This window comes from Anabrus simplex, chromosome 5, assembly GCF_040414725.1.
Source record: "Anabrus simplex isolate iqAnaSimp1 chromosome 5, ASM4041472v1, whole genome shotgun sequence".
Taxonomy (NCBI): Eukaryota; Metazoa; Arthropoda; class Insecta; order Orthoptera; family Tettigoniidae; genus Anabrus; species Anabrus simplex.
Genome location: NC_090269.1, coordinates 184,853,341 through 184,863,933, shown reverse-complemented (window position 1 = coordinate 184,863,933; position 10,593 = coordinate 184,853,341).

Sequence of the window (10,593 nt, the reverse complement as noted above, 5' to 3'; positions counted from 1 at the left end):
TATCACTTTACTCTCTTCAATCTGGGCCCAACGTCACGGGTGCCACTATTCACTACCTTCTCTCTGAAACAGGAACGCCCGTACTTCAGTTTATCGGAGAGCATGAAGAACGACAAGGCGTGTACGGCCCATGCTAAGAGAGTGAGAGAGAGAAGGGTAGTGAGGGAAAAAAAATTTTCATGATTAAGTGGATCCTTCAGTTTATTCAATAGATATGCAAAGAATTGTCACCTTTTACAGCTGAATCGTGGAGTTGTCCCTGAAGGCGTGGAGAGGACGTCGTCCTGCGGCGGCTGCGTCGTCTTGCAGTCGGCGTCGGCGTTGTCTTCCGTCGTTGGTGTTTTCTCTGTATTAGTGTTGATGACTCGAACCCGAGGCAGGAACGGGGAAATGTGGAGCTTCCACATTGGATGTCATGGGACACTGGTGTGACACCTCTCTAAGGCGAAGCACGTCGAAATAGTTCCCACAGTCAATGATGTTGAACGCACTTTAGCAGCAAGGATAAAGTTAGAGTCAGTTCCACGAGGATAAGATGGAAGGAATTATCGTATTTGGAATAATAAACAAACGAAAAGAATCTAGGACCTTCCGAGGTGCAGTGATTAAGCACTTCATAAAGAAAATTAAATTCACCGGGTACAGTCTCTGCACTGTACTCCATGAGCACAATATTCATACACTTGTTGAAATAAGCGACAGTCCAAGTTCTGTTACGTCGTAATTTTTAGAAGATTATCACAGGCACTTAAGATCATACGTGATTCTGAACAGGTTATGATGGGAATTGACATGGTTCCTCGGAAATAAATCACGATACTGTATTCCACAAATTAATACTGACTTTAAGAGGGAATGTTGGCACAGTTTATTACGAACACAGTTCAACAGATAGACACAGTCTTTAAATGAAATGAAGGTCGGCACAGTATTATTACGAACACAGTTCCAAAAAAATGGATAAACACAGTCTTTAAATGAAATGCAGGCTGGCACAGTCTGTGCTAGAAACACTATCGCTGTTTTCACACAGTCTTTAAATGAAATCAGGGTTGGCTAGAAACACTATCGCTGTTTTCACACAGTCTTTAAATAAAATCGAGGTTGGCACAGTTTATGCTAGAAACACAGTCTTTAAATGAAGTCAAAGCTGGCGCAGTTCATGCTAAAAACACAGTCTTTAACTGAAATCAAGGCTGGCACAGTTTATGCAAGAAACACAGTCTTTAAATGAAATCAAGGCTGGCTAGAAACACTATCGCTGTTTTCACACAGTCTTTAAATGAAATTGAGGTTGGCACAGTTTATGCTAGAAACACAGTATTTAAATGAAATCAAGGCTGGCTAGAAACACTATCGCTGTTTTCACACAGTCTTTAAATGAAACCGAGGCTACGGAGAAAACTTTTAACACTAACGTTCTGAACTCAAGTATACAGCCGGACCGAGTGACGAATTATGTCGCGACGTGCTTACTTGCACACACACACTGAACTCACGGCTTACTGCCGACTCCCCTCACTCTCTGCCTACAGCACACTGCAGCTGCACACTGCACACATTCTGCCTTACCCCAGGCTGGCGACTCGCTTATATTGCCGAAGGCCGGTGGGCGTGGCTACACATGTGGGCCCCAAGAAAATTTTATATCTTGGCCATCTTCACGCCGATTGACACGAAATTTCGGCTAGCAGCGTTCATTATCCCTGCCTGCAAGGTGACGTTCTTGAAATATTGATATTATATTTCGTTCATGCAGCAATGCTATGGAACACGAAAGAACCTTCTGCGTGACGTCGCTTGTCCTTGGCCGGTGTTCTAGAACATCGCGAGCTTGCTTGCAGTTCCCATTATGCCTGTGCGCTCGGCGCAAGTTTTAAATGCTTACGGCCGGGTGTTAGCGAGCTCCTCTTAATAAAAGAATGAAACGTGAATGCTCGAAGGGCGTTCCCGTTTCAATACATAGTACCGTTGGGGTCGGAAAACAGCAAGAGTTGACCAAGAGAGGTCGGATAATATAGGTAAAAGTGATGAGCATGACGCAAGAAAGTGAAGCAATACCAGGAACTCAGCTAAGAGCGACATGGTTGCCAACCCACGCTCCCAAGTTAAGAGCACCTGGGCCACTTTTATTGCTAGAAGAAATATGATTAATAATTCATTCAAGCTCCGGTTCTTCCTTTTGATATTTGGTTATATCGTGGTACAAAAGGGGAGCATCAGAAAAAAATTGCATCTACAAGAGAAGAAACAGACAGAGCGAATTGGTCATGCGGTTAGGATCGCGCAGCTGTGAGCTTGAATTTGGGAGATAGTGGGTTCAAACCCCACAGTCGGCAGCTCTGGAGATGATATTTCGTAGTTTCACATTTTACAACAGGCAAATGCTGGGGCTGTAAAAGTCCCACAGCCACTTCCTTTCCAATCCTAACCATTTCCTATCACATTATCGCTTTAGGGCCTGTCTGTGTAAAATTGAAACAGAAAACGAAGTACCAGGTGGCACAGGAGACACATGATCTCCAGTATTAGGAGGCTTACAAGAAAATATATGGCTTAATCTGTTGACTATCACGTTGTACGAACCTCTAATGTGTCGCACATCAAATTGAAATGCAGAAATTTTGATGGCCCGGCGTGCCAATCGACCAGTACGGCGAGGTTTTCTTAATACCCGAATCAGAGCTTTGTTTTCGGACTCGAGCTCGAACTTTACATATTCCAGATTCATTCTGAATTCCTGTAATACGAAAAGACAGTAAGGCCTCCGTGTTCATAGACAGAATTTTTTCATTCTTGAGGAGTGTGAGTTCTTGAAGAATATGCAATCGGCCGCTTTCCAAATTCAGAATCTTATAGCAAAACACTTGCGACAGCAGATGAATATGCGTTAGTCTGGACTACAATTATTTTTCAGACTCGGCATGGCCAGAACAGGGGCATTACGTCGCTCGTTGAGAATAATACCATACAAATTTGAGTCCCTTACGGCGCAGAAGGTTAAGAGAAGCAACGCGATGGGCGAAGTTGGGAATGCATTTTCTAAAGAAATCAATAAATAGTGCTATCCCTTTCATATCAGTGGGAGGTTTAAAGCCGTGAATAGACTGCGTCCGAGATAGATCATTAAACACACCATTAGGCGAAACATTATGCCCTAGAAAAACATCCTGGGTTTAACGAAGGAAATTTTGGGCAACTTAATTGTAAGACCAGCCTTCCTAAGGCGCTGTAGTCTTTCAAATGACTTTATATAGACAACAACACCGTCTAAACAGATAGACGATGAAAAAATTGACGTTCGATAGAATTTGATCAAGCAACCTAGTGCGATCAGACCCGCTGGTAGAGAACGCAAACGGAAGACGGTTGAATTCGTATAATTTCCAGTCAGTAGCGAAGACACTTTTCTAATAAGGAGTTCATAAATTAATTCCTCCTTATGAAGGTACCAAGGGCAAGAAACATTCCGAGCATTAGGCACGCATTATAAAGTACACGCATTATAAATCAAATTAGATTTCGTTCAGGCCTATTCAACCACACGCTCTTCTACCACTTGTTATGGTGGTCCACAGTGGGTGGGGGAGAGGCGCAGGGCCGTAGGGTTAGACAAATAAAATGACCACTTAAAGGAAAAGCTATAATATATTTAGTATAATATATATCCCTCTCTTTCTTTATCTCTTTTGATTTTCTTGCTTTATTTTTTCTTTAGTAAAAGCAATAAATTAGATAACAATAGTGAGTGATCGATCACTCTAGAAAACAATAACTTTTGGTAACAAGATTTGTATCTTTACAAGCTTAAAAGCAAGTTGCACAGGTTTTCACCTATTTTCCACCTGAATATTATACATTACCTTACCTTAGAAGTAAATGTCACAAATTCAGGGCAAGGCAGTTTAGATAGGGTGAAACAACAGAAAATTAACACTAACACAGTAACATTCCACACCTCTCCAGAGCACCTCTAAGAGACAATTGCTTGGGCATCACTAGATCGATAGCTTTCAAGAGCGTATCCGTCATTCGTATAAGATGTAAACACTGTAAACATATTATTAAAACGATTAAAAGAAGAATAACTTTACATAATGATGCTTAATGCGAAAGATACGAAAATATAAATAATCATAGAGCATCAAACGGTACCGTATCTGATCGGATTCAGTCAAATCACGGGCATTAGGATTCGTAGGCAAGAGGTCTTCCACAGCGCAGTTTAAATAACTCTCGCTACCGTTCATGAAAGGAACTGGTTTTGATCTTCACCGCATTTATGAAGCCTGGGCGAATTAGCGAAGCCGCACTTTATCACACTGGTTCTGTATCTACCAACACCTGTACGAAGCCTGTTAAGCAATTTTTAAGGTAATCCAATGTTCCTCATGACCTGGAGGGTGATGTTCAAATGGTAATGTCCATCAAGGTGTATGTTTCTTGTCCTCCATAATCTTAAATTTGCTACTTGAAGTGATTCATCTAGACTTCAGTTATTTGAAGGAAACTTCTCCTGGACTAAAGCCGTTGATAGGCAGGTTGATACATATATAATGTGTGCACATCAGGAACAACTGCCTTGAATTTCTCATTCCTGGCGGCTACTACTCTTCTAAAATCCGGTTGTAGCACTTAGAGCAATTAATGACACAATCACCCCCAAGTGACAGCACAAATGCTCTGTCCATGTAGGCAAGACACAGATCAGAGTCATGGAAACGTGCTACCCCAACACTAACGTAAGAAAAAGAGAACAGAAACTCACCATTTAATTAACCGGTGACACCAGAGGGGTGGATTAAATGTAGACCTGGTCATTTCAAAATTACCCTTTAAAAAAGCACCACCACTTACTTGGAAACAAAGAGAGATTTAATGACCAACTTAAAGAAAATTACAAATTTAAAAAGTATATCCTCGCTGGAAAATTAAATTTTTAAAACTTACTGCTCAAAGATCAGAAAAACCGACGGTCGACCGCTCACAAAAATGATAAATTAATTAATTTTATCTTTAAAATACCAATAAATTACCTTGACAAGTACTTAGTTTTATCACACATTTTTTTAACCTAGAAGTCAATTCGACTTAAACAGAATTTTATTGATACTGAAACTTTCTTTAATATATTTCCAAAGGAGCTCCTACAAGGATGGGGGAATTACGAACAAGTTTCCAAGAGAGTAATCCAAAATAATAATAATAATAATAATAATAATAATAATAATAATAATAATAATAATAATAATAATAATAATAATAATAATAATAATATCCGCCACACCAGGTAGAAAATTATGCAGGAAGGGAGAGAAAAATGCCAAAATCAATTAAAAGGAAACAGGACAAACCGACACAACGTTAAATTCATAACAGGGACATCTTTTCATATCCATCAACATTCATCAACAATATCAACATCATTACATTTCCATAGCAACAACACACGATATGTCAATCAAGGGAAAGGGCCAATCACAGGCCGACAATCAACAATAGGCGAAATACATGTTAAGAAACAAGAGAAAAACGGGACGCAGAAGAAACCACCCAAATACCAAGGAAATAGGAAATAAAATTAAATAAGGAAGACCGACATGAAGTTAGTACGGAAACAGAAAACACGCGTAAATCCCACACCATTGCAGCAACTCGCTTGGTAGGTAACCTAGATAAAACATAGCGTTTACCCTCCTACTTTTAAGGCCTAGAAAGCCATAATCAAATTTTAAGTTTTAAATTTACCATCTCGAAGAATTTTAACAAAAGTTCTTTACAGTACACGCAAGTTCCTAATTAGGAAAGGTTATTTACACATACAGTAAGTTCCTTTTAAAACCTGAAAAATGTTCAAATACCACAAGGCTTTAGACGAGGCAACACTACATCGTGTCTCGGCACACACTTCACATTTTGGAATTGTCAGTTCCCCACATTAAATCGGTAAAAGATGAGTTGGAAAAACACTTACAGTTTCATGTTGCCGAGTTGAGAGGACGCTCCAGAGTGTAGACCTTACTTACGTATAATAGAGGAAATCCTTACGAAACACTACAAATTCCAGGCGAAGTTATTTAAATTAAAAGAAAACCTTCGAGGTTCACTAGGGCTTAAGCCCTGCCCAAGTAACTTCAGCCTGGGTCCATCATAATTTCACAATTCATCTCGCTAGGGAGAGAAGCACGCCACGCCTTCATGTCTCTTCACCTTCAGAAACGTAATGGCGATTTTTCCCAAGATTCATCAGTCCACGGCCACTACGTTAACATGCGCACTCGCGCCCAGTGGGAGAACATGCGAGTGGTGAGGCAGTACATACCTACTCCACTAGAATGCAGGAGAATACAGTAAGGCACTGACTGGACTTACACAACAGAAGGGCATCATAATAGGCTTTCCAGCGGAGAAGTTTCAAGTTTATAAGTTTTGAAAACAAGGGTATACTTGACCAATAATTACTTAATGAATAACGAAGCGGCGGACCACTTTTAAGAACACAGATTTCAATAGTCATGCAGCTAGTCCAAAAATATTTACGGAGAGGGAATAAATTATTACGCTGATAATACGGTAGAGTAAGATTCACTAGACAGTAAGCTTTATCGCCTGGTATTAATTTCAAACAGCTAGTGATGGCAGCTCGTTTCAATCTGGAAGGTATCTTCTTTATAATAAATTTCAGTATCCTGCATATTTTGTGTCATTGGACAAACACCTTCCAAATCCCGACACATCTAAAAAAGCCTCAAAATTTGGATCGTTGCCAAAACGATCTCCTCATGTTTGCCGACTGAGTACTGGGTAGTTTCGAATCAATACATACATACATACATACATACATACATACATACATACATACATACATACATACATCATTGGCGGTATATGCATCTTTCTATCTCATTAAAATAATTTCAGAAGTCACGTTATTCGTAGCATGTTAGGCAATAGGAACGTCCGCGGTACTTGATCGGCGTGTGGCCAAAACTAAACCCACGAAAGAAGACTCGAGAGACAATCGAAAGGAAGAGATGAAGCCAGTCCCTCGCGGAAAAAGCACTCTCTCTCGTCAGACATAGTGAGGAAGAAGACGCGAGGCAACAAACAGTCTAATACACTTAGAGGTGGAGCTTGGTTACAGGGATCCACACTAACAGAGGCAACTTCCCGGTTTTCCTCCATGTTGCGTGGGTGCCAACGTCGAATTTTGGAGGGCAAAGGCATGTGATATTCTGATCCAAACATAGGAAAAATACGTAGCGCACATCAATGAATAGAGCTGAATTTCTGTGTATTCCAAACTGAAAATATGGAATACATTTTTACGAGGCGAATTGAGATAATGTACTCTCTTCGGCGGTACGAATGGTAAACACATGACTACGGAGCTTAATTACATAAAAACTGCCGATCGATCTGCGGTCCCATTTAGCTCAGGAGAAAGAGGAAGTCGGTACCTATAACATGCACCCATTAAATGTTTTGAACTCCAGTCTTTAACGGAGGCGATTTCCTAAATTAAGCGTGACAGAGCCTCCAACCTCATGTGCTGAGCAGTTAGAAATAAAAGGGAGGAAGTTGGCCGACCCTACACAGTCTCGCGACGTCTAACGAAGGACGAAGTTATTGTCCGTCGCGATCGTAAATGTTATAACCGGGGAGTGCATTTTGTGAACTATGAATGAGGACCCTTGAACAATAGCCAATCGAGATTAGGCAAAAATCTGAGATTCTGTGCATAATTAATATTCGGATACAGACATAGGAAAAATACATAGCGCACATCAATGAATAGAGCTGAATTTTCTGTGTATTTCAAACTGAAAATGTGGAATACATTTTCACGAGGCGAATTGAGGTAATGTACTCCCTTCGGCGGTACGAATGGTAAACTCACGTGACTACGGAGCTTGATTACATAACATTTGCCAATTGATCTGCGGTCGCATTTAGCTCAGGTGAAAGAGGAAGTCGATACCTCTAATATGCACCCATTAAATGTTTTGAACTTGAGTCTTTAACGGAGGTGAATTTTCTGTATATTTCAAACTGAAAATATTGAATACTTTTACACGAGGCGAATTGAAGTAACGTACTCTCTTCGGCGGTACGAATGGTAAACACATGTGACTACGGAGCTTCATTACATAAAAAAATACCTATCGATCTGCGGTCGCATTTAGCCAAGACCGACTACAATATATCAGACCGTAATATCAAAACCAAGATGGTGGACGTCGTGGGCGCAGTAGCTGCTGACTGATGAAGGTTAGGGTAGCACGCAATAACTTCCTTTCGACGATAAACCAACTCACGATTTTCGGAGATGTCGGAATTTAGTGCCGCAGGAGTTGTTTTACTTGCCAGTAAATTTACCGATACGAGGCTGACGTATTTGAGCACCTTCAAATACTACCGGACTGAGCCGGGATCAAACCCGCCAAGTTGGGGTCAGAAGGCTAGAGCTTCAACCGTCTGAGCCACTCAGCCCGGCGTTACATGAAATTACTTCTGTTGATACCACTGAAAGAGCTACACAATATCTGGTTCAATTCGCCAGAAATTACGAAAAGATCACGTACATATTTTGCAAGCGGTGGTAGGTAATTTAATATGATAAATGTAACATCAGGGAAAATCACTTTTGCGCCTATTAAAACGCTTCGGGAACAGGTACTCATCACATATAATCAACTAGAATCACACATATTCTGCTAGAATAGATTGTCAGACCCACAGCAAAAGAGAACAACAAGCTCATTATTTCGAAATTTCACTTAGTCAAATGACATTTTCTCTTAGATTACACTTCGCTGGATAGATGGAAATACATTATACATCAGTTAAAATGATATTTATGTCATCATTTTGAATGTTTAAAAATAATTTAAGGTGCGAAATTCCTCAATTTATTCACTCTCATAAGAACTATGAACATAACGTGTTGCCTTAGTTTCGAAGTGGTGGACAATTTCTAATGTTCAGCACTAGATGAAAATGAAGTACAGCCGAAATGATTATCCCAGCCCAATGAACAGTCCCGGTGATGTTAAGCCTTCCTTACTGGAAACTCTTAAATCATACGTTGACATATGATATAGTAGCACTTCCAACCATGATGGTAAACTTAGCAATGAAGCGTTCAGACACTAAAGATATAATAGGATTTTTCCCATTGAAGAACATGAGTAAAACAACTCTATTGACTCTAAACAATGTTGTCTTTAACCTACATGGACAAGCTTCAATTTGGTGTGGACTGCTTGATAACAGATATCCACAGCATGAATCGGAAGATATTGGTACAATAAAAACCCCGAGTTACAAACGAAGCTAATCCCTGCAAGTCTCCCCTGTGGGTAGGGGTGGTAGGATAACACCCACGGTATCCCCTGCCTGTCGTAAGAGGTGACTAAAAGCGGCCCCAAGGGCTCTGAACTTTGGGGCGTGGGATGGCGACCACGGGGCCCTCAGCTGAGTTCTGGCATTGCATCCACTTACTTGTGCCAGGCTCCTCACTTTCATCTATCCTATCCGATCCCCCTTGGTCAAAACTAGTTCTTTTCATACCCCGACGGTATTACTTTCATTTTCATGCCCGTCGTGGCCCTTGTCTTCCTTCGGGCGATACCTTCATTTTTCGAAGTGTCGGACCCCTTCCATTCTTTCTCTCTGATTAGTGTTATATAGACGATGGTTGCCTAGTTGTACTTCCTCTTAAAACAATAATCACCACCACCATCCCTGCAAGTCACTATTTCTTCTGTGTAACAGTGTACAGTTTGCTCCATCTGTAACACTATACGTTTTGTTATACACCAAGATCTAGCCAAATATTACCGCAGGCAAGCACAGATTCTTTCAAAATACAATTGCATCTAAATCACACGACACTTTGAAGCACATAGACACTGAAGGAACATCACCATATCAATTATCATCTATCTAAATGAATTGTTTTTTCGAGGAATACGAATAGGTCTAACATTTAGAATTAGAAAAAATAGTCTTCCCTAATCTCAGACTTACTCTCAGATGACATATGCACACTACTGTTTTGTAGAAATATTCACAATGTATGTTCCTAATTCACTTCTCTCTCAATGATTTATTCCTTAGAGAACTTAAGAATATATGTGTGAGAGGCATTGCCATAGTTCGATTTAAATCCCGTTCACAACACGATCAAAACAAACATATTCTCACATGGCTGCATATGATTACAGATCCTAGTGACCACTGACCCATATAAACACACTCACACACTTATATTCTACATAGAAACTAATACTTATCGTCAACTTACATGAAATTACTCCGACTGAATAAGGAAACAAAAACGAGTATGTTCATCATTATCGGTTGGAAAGAGATCTTCCCTAACCACAAATTTTGGTTACACACATAGCCTACGATAGTTTGGTCTTTGACTTCCAAATTTTCCCGGTGAATATTCCTTATCCATTTCTCCTGTAGAGATCTATCTTCAGGGAATTTAAAATCTTCAGCAACGGTATAATTAAATCTACAACCACGAACGCATCAGGAACGGCCCATTGTGTGTTATGTTACAGCACGGCAATATAAACA